The following is a 15,497-nucleotide window of genomic DNA, read 5'->3' as shown; positions in this document are numbered from 1 at the left end:
GAACTAAAATATGACCCAGCAATTTCACTGCTTTGTATATACCCCAAGAAAGGAAATCAGTATATTGAAGAAATATATGCATTCCTATGCTTGCTGCAGCACTGTTTACAATAGCTCAATTTAACTTAAGTGTCCATTAACAGATGAATGGATAAAGAAAATCTGGCACATATACACAATGGAGTATTATTTAGCCATACAGAAGAATGAGATCCTGTAATTTGTTACTACATGAATGGAACTGGAGATCATTACGTAGAGTGAAATAAGCCAGGCACAGAAAGACAAAAATTGCATATTCTAATTTATTTGTGTGATCTGGAAATTAGAACAATTAAACTCATGGACATAGAGAGTAGCAGGATGGTTACCAGAGGCTGAGAAACATAGTGGAGGACTTGAGGGCAAGTGGGGATGGTTAATGCGTACAAAAAAAAAAAAAAAGGAATAAATAGATTCTATTGGATCGCACAATAGGGTGACTATAGTCAATAATAACCTAATTGTACTTTTTACAATAACTTGAAGAGTGTAACTGGATTTTTGTAACTGAAAAAATAAATACTTGAGGAGATTATTACCCCACTCCCCATGGTGTGCTTATTTCCCATTGCATGTCTGTATTAAAACATCTAATATACCCTATAAATATATACGCCTACTATGTACCCATAAATATTTTTAAAAATCTTAGAAAACCCTAGCAACCCTATTAAATATTCTTTGAGCTCTGGACTAGTGAATAGTAAATTCTCAAATATATTAAGGTCTGTTTGTAAATTTTCTCTTTTATTCTACTAAATCCATATTAGTTTTTATGCCAATACTTACAATTTATTTTAGTAACTGATATTCTGATATCTAATCAAACTGATAAACCTCTACCATCACAACAACCCCAACCCAAATATATGTATACATTGCTCTTTGTGCCTTTAAAAAATTTGCATCATTAGACATTAATAAATAGGAAAAAAAATTATTAGTTTTCAAACCATTTTCAAACATTTTCTGTTTCACAACTATGTTTTTCTGTTTGATTTAATAACACAATATGTTCACATGAGTATTTTACTCAATTGTTAAAAACTGTAAATAGCTTGAAAGTTTCCTTAACTCTGAAAAACAAAACAAAGGTTCAGCAATATTTTAAGCAAAAAGTCAAAAATATTACTTTAGATGTCTATTAGTTTAGTCCCTGCAGTTAATTCCTGTCCTGCTCAATATTCATGAACATTTCAGCTGTCCATTAGTCCTGAAAGTTTTCCCTCTATCTTGATGTCACAGTCTCCAAAGTTATCAGAAACCTTCATTCCTCAGTTCTAGGAATTTCCCACCCTTTTTCTGGAAAACTCATGAATAATCCACTGCTTGTTTAGCATATAATCAAGAAATAACTGTAAAAATGGACAACCAGCAGCCCTTGGAGCTTCTCTGCCAATAGAGTAGCCATTCTTTTATTCCTTTACTTTCCTAATAAGCTTCCTTTCACTCAAAATAAACACAAAATATAAATGATTTTATTTATCTACACACAATATCTATTCCATGAAAATAATTGATTCTTCACTCATCTTTCCATCCCATGAGATAAATGTTTAAATTAAGTTTCTTCCTGTCTTCTTCTCACCTTTTGAAATCTTAAGGCTGCTTTTATATTATATTTCAGGTATAACTTAAAAGATGTACAGCTTTTCTCTTTAGTCTTAAGAATTTTAACCTACTAACTGTTTATATGTCTATTCAACTGTAAATTGAATTATATATGTTGTAAGTTTCATTGCTCATGAAACTTTATCCTCTTTAGCACTATACATGTTTCTAATTCCTCTTTATCTTTACCTATACATCTGGGTGCTGTTTCATTTTAATTGATTAGACTTTTCTCCACTATTTGATTCAGAGTATGAAACACTCTTAATTCTTGTGTAACCACAATCATCTTTTATAAAGCTATCTGAAATGATATCTAATTTACTGCCTTTTAGCTTACAGTGTTATAGTTAAGAATGTAATGTATGTCTAATTATTTTTTCTTTGGAGATTCTTGCTCTCCCAGGGTTTGTCTTTAACCTTAGCATACCAAAATACTCCTAGCTATGCATAGGAGTGCTTCAAGCAGCAGTAAAATGTTAAGAACATTAACTCTAATTCAGCCACTTGGCCAGATTATTTGTCTATGCCATAGATTCTTCAAATGTAAAATAGTATCTAAATAACAGGATGATGGTAAAGGTTAAGTGAGTTAATATATTACAAACACTTAGAACAATGCCTGACACAAGGTAAGTACTATATAAGTGCATTGACTTTAAATTATGATTATTGTTATTACTATTATAATCATTTTGTTATTATTATCAATCCAACCTATAAGTTGATGAATGTTTTTATTTGGAAAATTCAGGTTTTCTTTTCTTTCTGTGCTTTTTATTTCAAGAGTGTTTAATTCTATTATTTATTTCCACTCTTTCTTGAAATCTTACTATTTAAATATTAGTCTCCTGTATTAGTCTGTTTTCACGTTGCTGATAAAGACATACTTGAGACTGGGCAATTTACAACAAAAAGAGTTTTAATGGACTTAAAGTTCCACATACTGGGAAGCCCTCACAATCATGGCAGAAGGTGAAAGGCATGTCTCACATGGCAGCAGACAAGAGAAGAGAGCTTGTGCAAGGAAACACTTGTTTTTAAAACTCTCAGATCCCATGAGACTTACTCACTATCATGAGAACAGCACAGGAAAGATCCATCCCCATGATTCAATTACCTCCCACCAAGTTCCTTCATGACACATGCGAATTGTGGAAGTTACAATTCAAGATGAGATTTTGGATGGGGACACAGCCAAACTGTATCATTCCACCCCTGGGCCTGCCCAAATCTCATTTCCTCACATTTCAAAACCAATCATGCCTTCTGAACAGTCCCCCAAAGTCTTAACTCATTTCAGCATTAACTCAAAAGTTCACAGTCCAAAGTCTCAACTGAGACAAGGCAAGTCTCTTCTGCCTATGTGCTAATAAAATCAAAAGCAAAGTAGTTACCTCCTAGATACAATGGGGGTACAGGCTTAGGGTAAACACACTCATTCCAAATGGGAGAAATTGGCCAAAACAAAGGAACTACAGGGCCCATGCGAGTTTGAAATCTAGAACGACAGTCAAATCTTAAAACTCCAAAGTGATCTCCTTTGACTTCATGTCTCACATTCAGGTCATGCTGATGCAAGAGGTGGGTTCCCATGGTCTTAGGCAGCTTTGCTCCTGTGGCTTTGCAGGGTATAACCTCCATCCCAGCTACTTTCACAGGCTGGCATTGAGTGTCTGTGGCTTTTCCAGGTGCATGGTGCAAGCTCTCAATGGATCTACCATTCTGGGATCTGGAAGATGGTGGCCGTCTTCTCACAGCTCCACTAGGAAGCAGCACCCCAGTAGGGACTCTGCCTCCTCAACCCCCTCCAGACTTTGGGTACCAACGAACATGGGAAAGAGTCCAAGGGGGAGCTGAGGACAGCTCAGCATGGCCTGTAGTGACTCCTCAGCATTAACAGCTGGTCGCTGTGGGTGCCGTCGACAGCAGGTTGATGGTGACAGGAGGCAGACAGGCTCCTGCATGGAAATGAGTGGGTCCCCAGTGAAGCCTCACCTTCAAGCTGGGGACAGCCTGAAGCATGGAGGGCTGGGTTGTCAGGTCCACGGACCAGAGAGAGGACTTATGGTGCTTTCTCCAGGCCTGCCCATGGCCACCCATGGACCAATCAGCACAAACTTTCTCCACCAGCCAAAGAGGCTTCCAGATAGAAAAGTGACACCCCAAGGATCCTGTGACAAAATCACACTAAGCCTTTTGTAGTGGTCTGTTTTTACACTGCTGTGAAGAAATTCCCAAGACTGGGTAATTTATAAGGAAAGAAGTTTAATTGATTCACAGTTTCCAGAAGAAGTGCTGAGCAAAGGCGGAAAATCCTCTTAAAAAACCATCAGATCTCATACAAACTCACTCACTATCATGAGAACACCATGAGGGTGACTGCCCCCATGATTAAATTACTTCCCACTGGATCCCTCCCATGACCCATGGGGATTATGGGGTGAGATTTGGGTGAGGACACAACCCTATCACCTTTGTTTTATTAGTTGAGTTTGTTGTTCTCAAAAAGTATTTTATATAAGCTATAATGATTTCTTGCTTAGTAATTTTCTGATTCTATGGATAACAGTGTTTCTTCTTATTTTTAGAGTTCTCAAATATTAAGTAAATATTAAATAAACATTTTCAAATATGAACTCTGCTCAATAAATCATACCATAGTAATTAGTAATTAATTTGGGTTTGCATAAAATAATGTATTCGATTTCTTTGTCAAATAAGTTGAGAATATTTAATTATGATCTCATTTAAAATATACCCTAGTATTCTATTTTATTAAAAATGTGCTAGAATACTTCATAAAAAACAGATTTAGACAAAATGGTGATGAGAATTTGAAACAGCATAAATTTATACAGTATTTAAATTTGGCTACTTTTAATTCTGAAAAGAAATTAATATTGAGAATATCTTCACCATGTTCTTTGAAAAATTTTAAAAATTGATTGCTGTTATTCTAACTGAATTCTGACAAATTTGCTATTTGTTTCAGTAAGTTTTTTACATATCTAAATAGAAATGTATCTTATTCCAACATTTCTTTATTATTTCTCACATGGAGATCAAGATCAGATCCAATATAATCAATATAATCATTTTTAAGAGCTGAAACTATGTAAAATTGTTCTTCAGTTCTTTCCTAATTTCACGATTCACTCTGATTTTTCTTATTTTAATACCCAATACTGACAAGCCTTGTAGTACTGTTTTTTTAAGAGAATGAAGAAATACAATGGCAATAGTGGAATTATTTTTCTTGTATAAATGTAAATACAGCAAGAAAAATAATAGTTCACTGAACAAAGTCTGTTTTTTTTGGTCTTTATGTATTGGTAAATATCTGTAGCACCTAAATGCAATATATCTTCCATTCTCCTCTCAGACCCACAGACTTTTGTTGCTGTTTTAAGAATAACAAAAAAAAAAAAAAAAAAAAGACAAGGGGTTAGAGGAGATAAAAGAAAATAAACCCTTTTTATGTAAATGATTTTTGATCCACTTGTTTCTCCTTGCAGTCACTCTGCTTTGACTTTTAAAATTCTGTTTCTATAAAACTTGTCTCATTGTAGACCAGGATATTCCAAATGAATAGCATTTATTTTACTTACAAACCTTCTTTTCCATGTTTGAAAAAGGATAGGAATAATTTTTGTATATTTGTCTTCATAATTGAGAGTTGATGCACAGGATAAGTAATCATTAATAATTTGTTGAATGGATGCATATATGTGTTTGCTACTTTTAATTTTACAAAGCATAATCACATACTCCTTCTATGAAAACACAATTTCATGAAAAGTCTTTGATGAATTCCAAAATCCAATCGTTACTTTGGTAACCAGGGCAAACTAAAAACAGGACAATAATCTCTAAGGGAAAAATGTAACAAATATGGGGAGTTTTTTTGATGATTACTTTTATGTGTCAACTTGACTGGACCATAGCGTGCTCAGACATTTGGTCAAACATTATTCTTGGTGTGTCTATGAGGTGTTTTTAGATGAGATTGACATTCAAATCATTAGAAGAGTAAAGCAGATTGACCTCCCTAATGTGAATGTATATCAGCCAATCAAATTAAGAATTGAATATAACAAAAAAAACTGAGTAAAAGGAAACTCCTTCTGCTTGCCTGATTGACCTGGGATATCAGCTCTTTTGGGATCTTGAGCCTGCTGGCTTTGGAACTGGAACTTACAACATCAGTTCTCCTTGGTTTCTTGGTTGCCAACAGAAGATATTGGGACATTTCCGCCTTCACATCACAAAAACCAATTCCTTATTTTCATTATTTGTAACTTTCACATTTAACTTGGTAGATATTCAGACAAATTATTGCCTTCCTATCTTTTTTACCAGCATGCATTATCCTCCTTCTTTATTTTCCTATGTTTATCCTCTTTTGTATGGGTGGAAAAATCTCAGGGGACTTAGAAGTGTCTGACCATTGTATTTCAGCCCCAATCAATCGTAAATTGAGGAATTCATCTTTAACATCTATCTTGCAAGGGTTATAGAGGTGTTTGTGTTCTGTGGCCAAATAACCGATGAAAAATCTGGGTTGATTGTTTTCTTTTCAACTATATAACTTTTTTGATCCTTTAATGTCCATTGTGTGATCAATGAATAACAATATCCATGGTTAATATTGAGGAGGGTGCTATAGAATACAGATTTCTCAAACATATTTGATTAGAATTTATTTTATTTGCTAATAATTTCTGAATTTTTTTTTTTGTGTGTGTGTGTAATAATATGTGAGAAAGAGTACTCTCTACAAACAGAAATATTATTTTGGCTTTCTTCATGAGAGTACAAGTTCTCTCTTGCTATCATGACTCCCTCCTTTAACTTCAAAAGCTTTTAATTTGCAAATCTGTAAAGTGAGAGATTTGAAATTTATGAGCTTTAAAATTCTAGATTTAAAGTATTATGATTCTATAAGGCTAATGTAAATATTTCATCTTGTTGATAAGTCCTGAGTAAATCAAAAGACTTTAATGAATAAATCAGATCTTTCTCTCATTATTTTTAAATGAAAACATGCATAGTTCGATCAAGAAACAAAGGCCATTTATCTCTGAAAAATATATGCACATTGAAAAATGTTTAATATGATTTATGCCCATTTGAATTGTAAACAATTTCTATGGAAATATTCTACCACACACTTTCATAGTTTGTAGATTTAGCTCTCATGGCTGTGAAACTTCTTTCAGGTGTCACGTTTGCACAGTCTCTTCAATGGAATAAAATGTTCAGATGTTCTTGCTACATTTTATGCCATGTGTTACTTTACTTAGATATTTTTAAAGTGTGTGTCTTTGCATGCATTTCTATTATTATATTCTATCTTATAGCCATTTCCTTCCACATCAGCATCACTTTCTCAATTTTTAGAAGCATTTTAATTGGTATTGTCTATATTTTGTCAAATTTTTCATTTTCTTTATAAGAAAACTGATATATAATAACCAACATGTGATAAAAATATTAAAACAGGTTAATAAAAAAACAATTTTTAAAATTTTACTCTATTAGGGAAGCTAAAATATTATTAGAATATTATCTGTGCTTAAAAATACTTTATCATGAGAACACAGTACATATAAGCACACATTAAAATTTATAGTTTATTGCATTATCACAAGTGAAACCATCATCAAATACAGAATATATAATATGACCAATACTGTAGAATATTTCTAGCATTCTAGAAGCACCTCTTATACTAAAGAAATCACCACATTTTCCCCTTTCTCAAATGTACCATTGTCTTGTTTTTTTAAGTTTAATTTTGAAATGTATATAGACAGAAACAGGTTACATTCTTTCTGTTTTGCATGTGATATTATATATTTTTATGTATAGCATTTGTTCATTTTCATTGCTGTGTATAATTCCAAGTTTATTAATTTATCTATTTAATATTGGCAGATGCATTCTAAGTATTTTGTGCTTCATATTTTCCTGATGCCTCAATATCTGCACCAACAGGCTGACGAACACCCTGTCCAGGCTGCCAGGCATATCAGTGTGATAAAGTCCATCTCTGCCACAAACTTCCCTTCCTCTCATCTCCTGACTGTTACCTACTGATATTCAAATGCACCAGTAAATTCCCCACATGTCTTTTGCTTTTGTACTTCCCCCAATACAGTTACTCAACCATAGGCCCTTACTGTATTGGGAGAAGTTATTTTGTACTTCTCCCAATACAGTTACTCAACTGCAGGCCCTTACTCTATCTCTGGTCTCCTCAACTGCTTGGTTGACCTCCTCTTCCTTTATGACCCCTTGTGTGCCATGTGGCACCTCCTTCTTCTAGACCTATGAGGATAATATATCTCTTTCATTTTCATATGCCTCTCCATGGTGTTATTTTGTGTTTGCACAAATTAACAATTTTGACCATCAAAAAAATACCCATTTCAAGTAACCCATTTAAATTTCTTACAAGACAGTAGGCATTTGGGTTGTTTTCATTGTGGAGTTATTACGAACAATGCAGATGTGAACATTGTAAGGTATGATTTTCACTGCATATGTAAATGTATTTTTGTTGAACATATATCTAGGAATAAAAGTGCTGGTTCAAAGATATATTTGTGGTAAACTGGAGCAGGTCATACCAAAGGAGTGACTATATTATGCTAGTAGTGTGGAATAAGGGAGCAAGATTATTTGTCTTACTCCATATGAAAATTTATGTTACCCATCAATATTTATTGAAAAGGCTTTTTCCAGTACCACTGTTGTCACAAACCAGATGCTCATATATGTGTGAGTCTGTTTCAGCATTCTATTCTGTTCCAGTTTTCTGTTTGTTGGTGTTTGTTTTTAATACTACTACTTAAAAACAAATGGCCTTTATTGAATTTAAAAACATTTATATGGCTGGGCGTGGTGGCTCATGCCTGTAATCCCAGCACTTTGGGAGGCTGAGGTGGGTGGATCACAAGGTCAGGAGATCGAGACCATCCTGGCTAACATGGTGAAACGCTGTCTCTACTAAAAAATACAAAAAATTAGCTGGGTGTGGTGGTGGACGCCTGTAGTCCCAGCTACTTGGGAGGCTGAGGCAGGAGAATGGCATGAACCCGGGAGGCAGAGCTTGCAGTGAGCCGAGATCGTGCCACCGCACTCCAGCCTGGGTGACAGAGAGAGACTCCATCTCAAATAAATACATACATACATACATACATACATACAAACAAACATACATAAAAAATAAAACCATTTATATGTCCACAATTATCTAAAAAACATATTTAGAAACAAAATAAAGCAAATGTTATTCAACAAAGAGAGATTTTTGCCAAGTTCCAGTAGGTGTCCAAGAAACTGAATGGTATAAGTTGACACACAGTGCCCACTGATATTATATAGGAATCCATCAAAACTGAATGATCTTGGAATACAAGCCATCAATGTTGACTTTAGATCACAATTCTGCTAGAAAGGTGACTGAATTAATAACAGTTCTGGATTATATATAAAAGATGTGTTAGAACTATTTGGGGGCAATCTGAAAATACAACCAAAATTTGACTGTATCTCTGGAAAAATATAGTTGTCTGTTTTGAATGAGGTCTACGTTAAAAACTACCAAATCAGCTATGTGTGTGCAGACAGGCATATGCATATGTCTGTCTACCTCTGTAGTGAGAAAATCTGTTAAATTGAAGTTCTAACGGCAGTTGTGATTTGTCCTGAGCTTCTGTCACTGATGTGTTTCATTACAAAATGTATTGGTTTATAATTTGACATATGTCATTAGACTTGAAGAGATTGACATTGAAAAATCACATTTATGAAAAATACATACTTTTTGTCAGATTTAAATCAGCCACTTCAAAAATGGAAGTATATTTTCTAACTGATAAATATGAAACGAGTTTAAACCCTTCCAATGTTTGTCAGCTGTTTCATCAATTGTGATTTTAATGACCTAGAAAATATATGGAATAGTGCATATGCTTCAAGTACTCTTTACTAAAGGGATCAAAAATTGTAATTAATATACATGAATTGACTTTTTTCAAATAAGGAATTGTGTTAACATTTTAAAACCAATTTGAACTCAATCAGAGATTGTTTTCATGTTACATAAATCTATCACTCTGATTTTTTTAAACTGCCTAATTTATAATATCCTTAAGCAAGTATCATTGTCCAACCTACAATAATTCAGTATATATATGACTTATATATTTAAAAAACCAAATGAAAATATATTACTTTTCTCTGAATAATTTGGATAAATTATCTAGAGTATTTTGTATTCATAATTTGAAAACTAAGCTATATTAGGAGCCCAACAAGAGTTGCATTGGACTTCTAAACACCAAACATTGAGCAAACTAATTTCTGTCTGTCAAATTAACAATATTGTCTTTTATACATGTATTTATAATCAAACTATTTTCTAGTTGACAGTAAATAAACATTAAAAACATGGAAAAATTAAGAGCATTTGAATTCCTGGTTTCATTTTTGTAATTTACATTTATGCTCTCTCTCTATATGTAATATATATAAACATTGTTCTAAAATCCTGTTTCTTGTTTTCAGAAATACTGATATTATATAATTGTAAATAATTTAGATATTATACTGGAGTTATTTCTTATTATTTTATATAAGTAGAGATTTAAATCTCCTAGTGTGGGACACAAAACAATCCTTAGGAAATGTATGTATGCATTGGGATAAATCAAATATTAATGTCTCAAATACATTTTAAAGTTTAATAAGAAAGCTCACTTCAAAAAAACCTATAGGGAATTATTTTTATCACAATAATTCCATTTATGTTAGCTGGTGATAGAACTAGTAATTTGTTTTTTAAGTAAGATTGTATATGATTATTCCTTAATCTGTATTTTGGGTTGGATTATCCCCAAAAGATAAATTCTCATACTAACCGCCAAGACCTATGAATGTGATCTAATTTAGAAATTGAGTCTTTGCTGATGTAATCAGGTTAAAATTGTCATACCTGTTTAGGGAGGACCCTAATCTAATTACTAACGTTCTTTTTAAGAACAGGAAAACTTGAATACACAGATGCACAGAGGGAAGACAATGTTAAAACACAGAGGGAAGAAGGCCACGTGATAGCAGAGGCAAAGGCTGGAATGATGCGATGTGACTGACAGCTAAAGAGTGCTAGGGATTGCCAGTACCTCAAGAAGCTAAAAAGAGGCAAAAAAAAAAAAAAAGACTCTTAGAGCCTTCAGAGAGAGCATGGTCCTATTAACTTTGAGATTTTGGACTGCTGGTCTCTAGAACTGCTGGAGAATAAATATCTGTTTGTTTAAGCCACACATGGTAATTTGTTATAGTAGCCCTCGGAAAATAATATCTACTAGAAACTTGTTCATAAAACTGCATATTAGATGGAACATGTAAAAAAAATTGTTTTTCAGCTACATTTCAAGATATATGTTAAGTAGCTTTTTAAGACAATCTTTTACATATCTGAGTGAAGGGGAAGCAAGAAGCTTTTTCACATTGTGGCAGGAGAGAGATAGCAAAGGGGGAAGTTCTACACACTTTAAACCATCAGGTTTCATGAGAACTCACTCACTGTCACAAGAACAGCAAAGGGGAAATCTGCCCCCCATGATCCAATCACTTCCCACTAGGCACCTCCCCTGACAAAATTCAAAATGAGATTTGAGTGGGGACACAGAGCCAAACCATATTATTCTGCCCCGGCTCCTCCCAAATTTCATTTCCTTCTCACATTTCAAAACACACTAATGCCCTCCAAATAGTCCCCCAAGGTCTTAACTCATTCCAGCATTAACTCAAAAGTCCAAGTCCAAAGTCTCATCTGAGAAAAGGCAAGTCCCTTTTGCCTGTAAGACTGTAAAATAAAAAATGAGTTAGTTACTTCAAAGATACAATGGGGGTGCAGGTATTGGGTAAATACTCCCATTCCAAAAGGGAGAAATTGGCCAAAACAAAGGGACTACAGGCCCTATGAAAGTCTGAAACCCAGCATGGCAGTCATTAAATCTCAAAGTTCCCAAGTAATATCCTTTGATTTCATGTCTCACATCTAGGGCATGCTGATGTAAGGGGTGGGTTCCCAATGCCTTGGGCATCCCTGCCCCTGTGGCTCTGCAGGTTATGGAAACCATGGCTGCTTTCACAGGTTGGTATTGACTGCCTATGGCTTTTCCAGGTGCATAGTCCAAGCTGCAAGTGGATCTACCATTCCGGGTTCTGGATTATGGTGGCCCTCTTCTCACAGCTACACTAGGCGTTGCCTCAATAGGGACTCTGTGTGGGGACATGAACCCTGCATTTCTCCTCCACACTGCCTTAGTAGAGGTTCTCCATGATGACTCTGCCCCTGCAGGAGACTTTTGCCTGGACATCTAGGTGTTTCCATACATCCTCTGAAATCTAGGTGGAGGTTCCCAAACCTCAACTCTTACCTTCTGGGTAGCCTCAGGCCCAACATCATTTGAAAGCTACCAAGGGTTGGGTTTTGTGTTCTCTGAAGCAATGGCCCAAGATGTACTTCAACCCTTTTTTGCCATGGCTGGAGCTGGAGTGGCTGGGACACAGGGTGCCATGACCCAAGGCTGCACAGAGCAGCGGGGCCCTATGCCAGGTCCACAAAACCATTTTTCCCTCTTGTGCATCTGAGCCTGTGATGCAAAGGGCTACTCTGAAGGCCTCTGAAATGCCCTGGAGGTATTTTCCCCCATTGTCTTGTTTATTAACTTTAGATTATTGTTTACTTATGCAAATTTCTGCAGCCTTTAATTACTCCCCAGAAAAAGGGTTTTTCTTTTCCACCACATGGTTGAGCTGCAAATTTTCCAAACTTTTATGCCCTGCTTTCTTTTTAAATACAATTCTCTTTGTTTATGCAAATGAATGTAGGCTTTTAGAAACAGCCATGCCACATCTTGAATGCTTTGCTGCTTGGGAATTTCTTCTGCCAAATACCCTAAATAATCTCTCTGAAGTTTAAAGTTTCACAAATCTCTAGAGCAGGGACACAACGTCACCAGTCTCTTTGCTAAAGCATAGCAAGAGTGATCATTACTCCAGTTCCCAATAAGTTCCTAATCTCCATCTGACACCTCCTCGTCCCAGACTTTATTGTCCATATCACTATCAGCATTTTGTTCAAAAGCATTCAACAATTGTCTAGGAAGTTCCAAAGTTTCCCACATCTTCTTGTATTCTTCTGAGTCTTCCAAATTCTTCCAACCTCTGTCCATTACCTAATTCTAAAGTTGCTTCCACATTTTCGGGTATCTTTATAACAATGCCCTACTTTCCTGGTTCCATTTTTCTGTATTAGTCCATTCTCACACTGCTATAAAAACATACCTAAGACTGAATCATTTATGAAGAAAAGACTTTCAAACAGCTCATGGCCTCAGGAAACTTACAATTTTGGTGGATGGGCTAAGGGGAAGCAAGCACCTTCTTGACATGGTGGCAGGAGAGGGAGAGCAAAGCAGGAAGTGCCACACACTTTTAAACCATCAGATCTTATGAGACCTCTCACACTATCAGGAGAATGGGAAGGGGAGAAATCTGCCAACATGATTTAATCTCCTCCTACCAGGTAACTCCACCAACATTAAGAATTACAATTTAAGATGACATTTCAGTGGAGAGATGGAGCCAAACCATATTCACTTACTTTGGGGCAGTTTTGCTCTTGTTTTTCTAATATCTCTAGGTGTTAGATTGTTAATTTGAAATCTTTCTAACTTTTTGATGTGCGTGTATAGTAATAAAAGCTTTCCTTTTCACACTGCTTTAGCTGTTTTATAGAGATTCTGATATGTTATATCTTTGTTTTCATTAGTTTTATAGAATTTTTTTATTTCTGCCTTAATTTTATTTTTTTACTCAAAAGTCCTTCAGGAGCAGATTGTTTAATTTTCCTTAAATTGTATGGTTCTGAAATATGTCATTAATATTGATTTATGTTTTCATTGCTCTGTTCTCTTAGTGTGAAGTTCATATGTTTTTTTTTAACTTGTTCACAATTGATTTATGACTGAGCATATGTTCAATTTTAGAGTATATGTCATGTGAGGACCAGAAAAATGTATCTTCTGTTGTCGTTTGGTAGAGAGTTCTGCAGATGTTTGTTAGGTTAATTTGGTCAAGTGGCAAGTTTAGGTCACAAATAACTTTGTCAGTATTCTGCCACAATGTTCTCTCCAATACTGTCAGAGGGGCGTTGAAGTCTCCCATTATTATTTTGTGGTTATCTCAGTCTCTCTGTAATTCTCTAATAGTTTGTCATATAAATCTCGGTGCTCCAGGTTTGGTTGCATATTATGTTTAGGGCAGTTAAGTCTTCTTGTTGAAGAATTTTTCCTTATGTAATGCCCGTGTTTTACCTCTTTGATCATTGTTGGTTTAAAGTATATTTTGTCTGAAATAAGAATAAGTGGTCAGGGCGAGGCACAGCAGCTCACACCTGTAATCCCAGCACTTTGGGAAGCTGAGGTGGGCAGATCACGAGGTCAGGAGATCGAGACCATCCTGGCTAACACTGTGAAACCCCATCTCTACTAAAAATACAAAAATTAGCTGAGCATGGTAGCAGATGCCTGTAGTCCCAGCTACTCGGGAGGGTGAGGGAGGAGAATGGCATGAACCCAGGAGGCAGAACTTGCAGTGAGTCGAAATCCTGACACTGCACTCCAGCCTGGGTGACAAAGCAAGACTCCATCTCCAAAAAGAAAAAAAAGAATAGTGGTCAGGAAGGGTGGCTCACACCTATAATGCCAGCACTTTGGGAGGCTGAGGCAGGTGGATCACCTGAGGTCAGAAGTTCGAGACCAGCCTGGCCAACATGATGAAATCCTGTCTCTACTAAAAACCCAAAAACTAGCCAGGCATGGTGGTGGGTGCCTGCAATCCCAGCTACTCGGGAGGCTAAGGGAGGAAAATATCTTGAACCTGGGAGGTGAAGGTTGCAGTGAGCTGAGACTGCACCACTGCATTCCAGCCTGGGCAATAAGAGAGAAACTCTGTCTCCAAAAAAAAAAAAAAAAAGGAGTTTTGTTTTGTTTTTTTTTCATTTGCTTGATAGATCTTTCTCCATGCCTTTACTTTGACCCTATATGTGTCTGTGCATGTAAGATGGGTCTGTTGAAGATAGCATACAGTTGAGACTTGCTTCTTTAATCAACTGGCTACTCTGTGCCTTTTAAATGGGGTATTTAGCCCCTTCATGCTCTAGATAAATATTGATGTGTGTGGATTTAATCCTGTCATTGTATTGTTAGCTGGTTGTTTTCCAGACATGATTGTGTAGTTGTTTATCGTGCCAATAGTCTGTTTACTTAAGTGTGTTTTTATGGTGGTCAGTAACAGTATTTTGTTTCCATGTTAATCACTCCCTTAAGGACCTCTTGTAAGATAAGTTCAGTGGTAAGAAATTGCCTTAGCATGTGCTTTTCCAAAAGGTATCTTATATATTTGCTTATGAAGCTTAGTTTGGCTGTATATGAAATTCTTGGTTAGAAATTTTTTTTCTTTAAGAAAGATGAATATTAGCCCCTAATCTCTTCTGGCTTGTAGGATTTCTGCTGAAAGGTCTGCTATAAGTCTGATGGGGTTCTTTTTGTTGTTGACTTGTCTCTTCTCTCTAGCAGTCTTTAGCATTTTTTCTTTCATGTTGACCTTAGAGAATCCAATGATTTTTTGTCTTAGGGACAGTCATCTTTTTATAGTATCTCAGATGGGTTCTCTGCATTTGAATATTGGCCTCTCTTTTGACATTGGACAAATTTTTGTGGACAATATATTCAATTATGTTTTCCAATTTGCTTGCTCTCTCT

The sequence above is a fragment of the Pongo pygmaeus genome, chromosome 2 (assembly GCF_028885625.2).
Source record: "Pongo pygmaeus isolate AG05252 chromosome 2, NHGRI_mPonPyg2-v2.0_pri, whole genome shotgun sequence".
NCBI classification, from domain to species: domain Eukaryota; kingdom Metazoa; phylum Chordata; class Mammalia; order Primates; family Hominidae; genus Pongo; species Pongo pygmaeus.
This window is presented reverse-complemented; position numbering follows the sequence as displayed.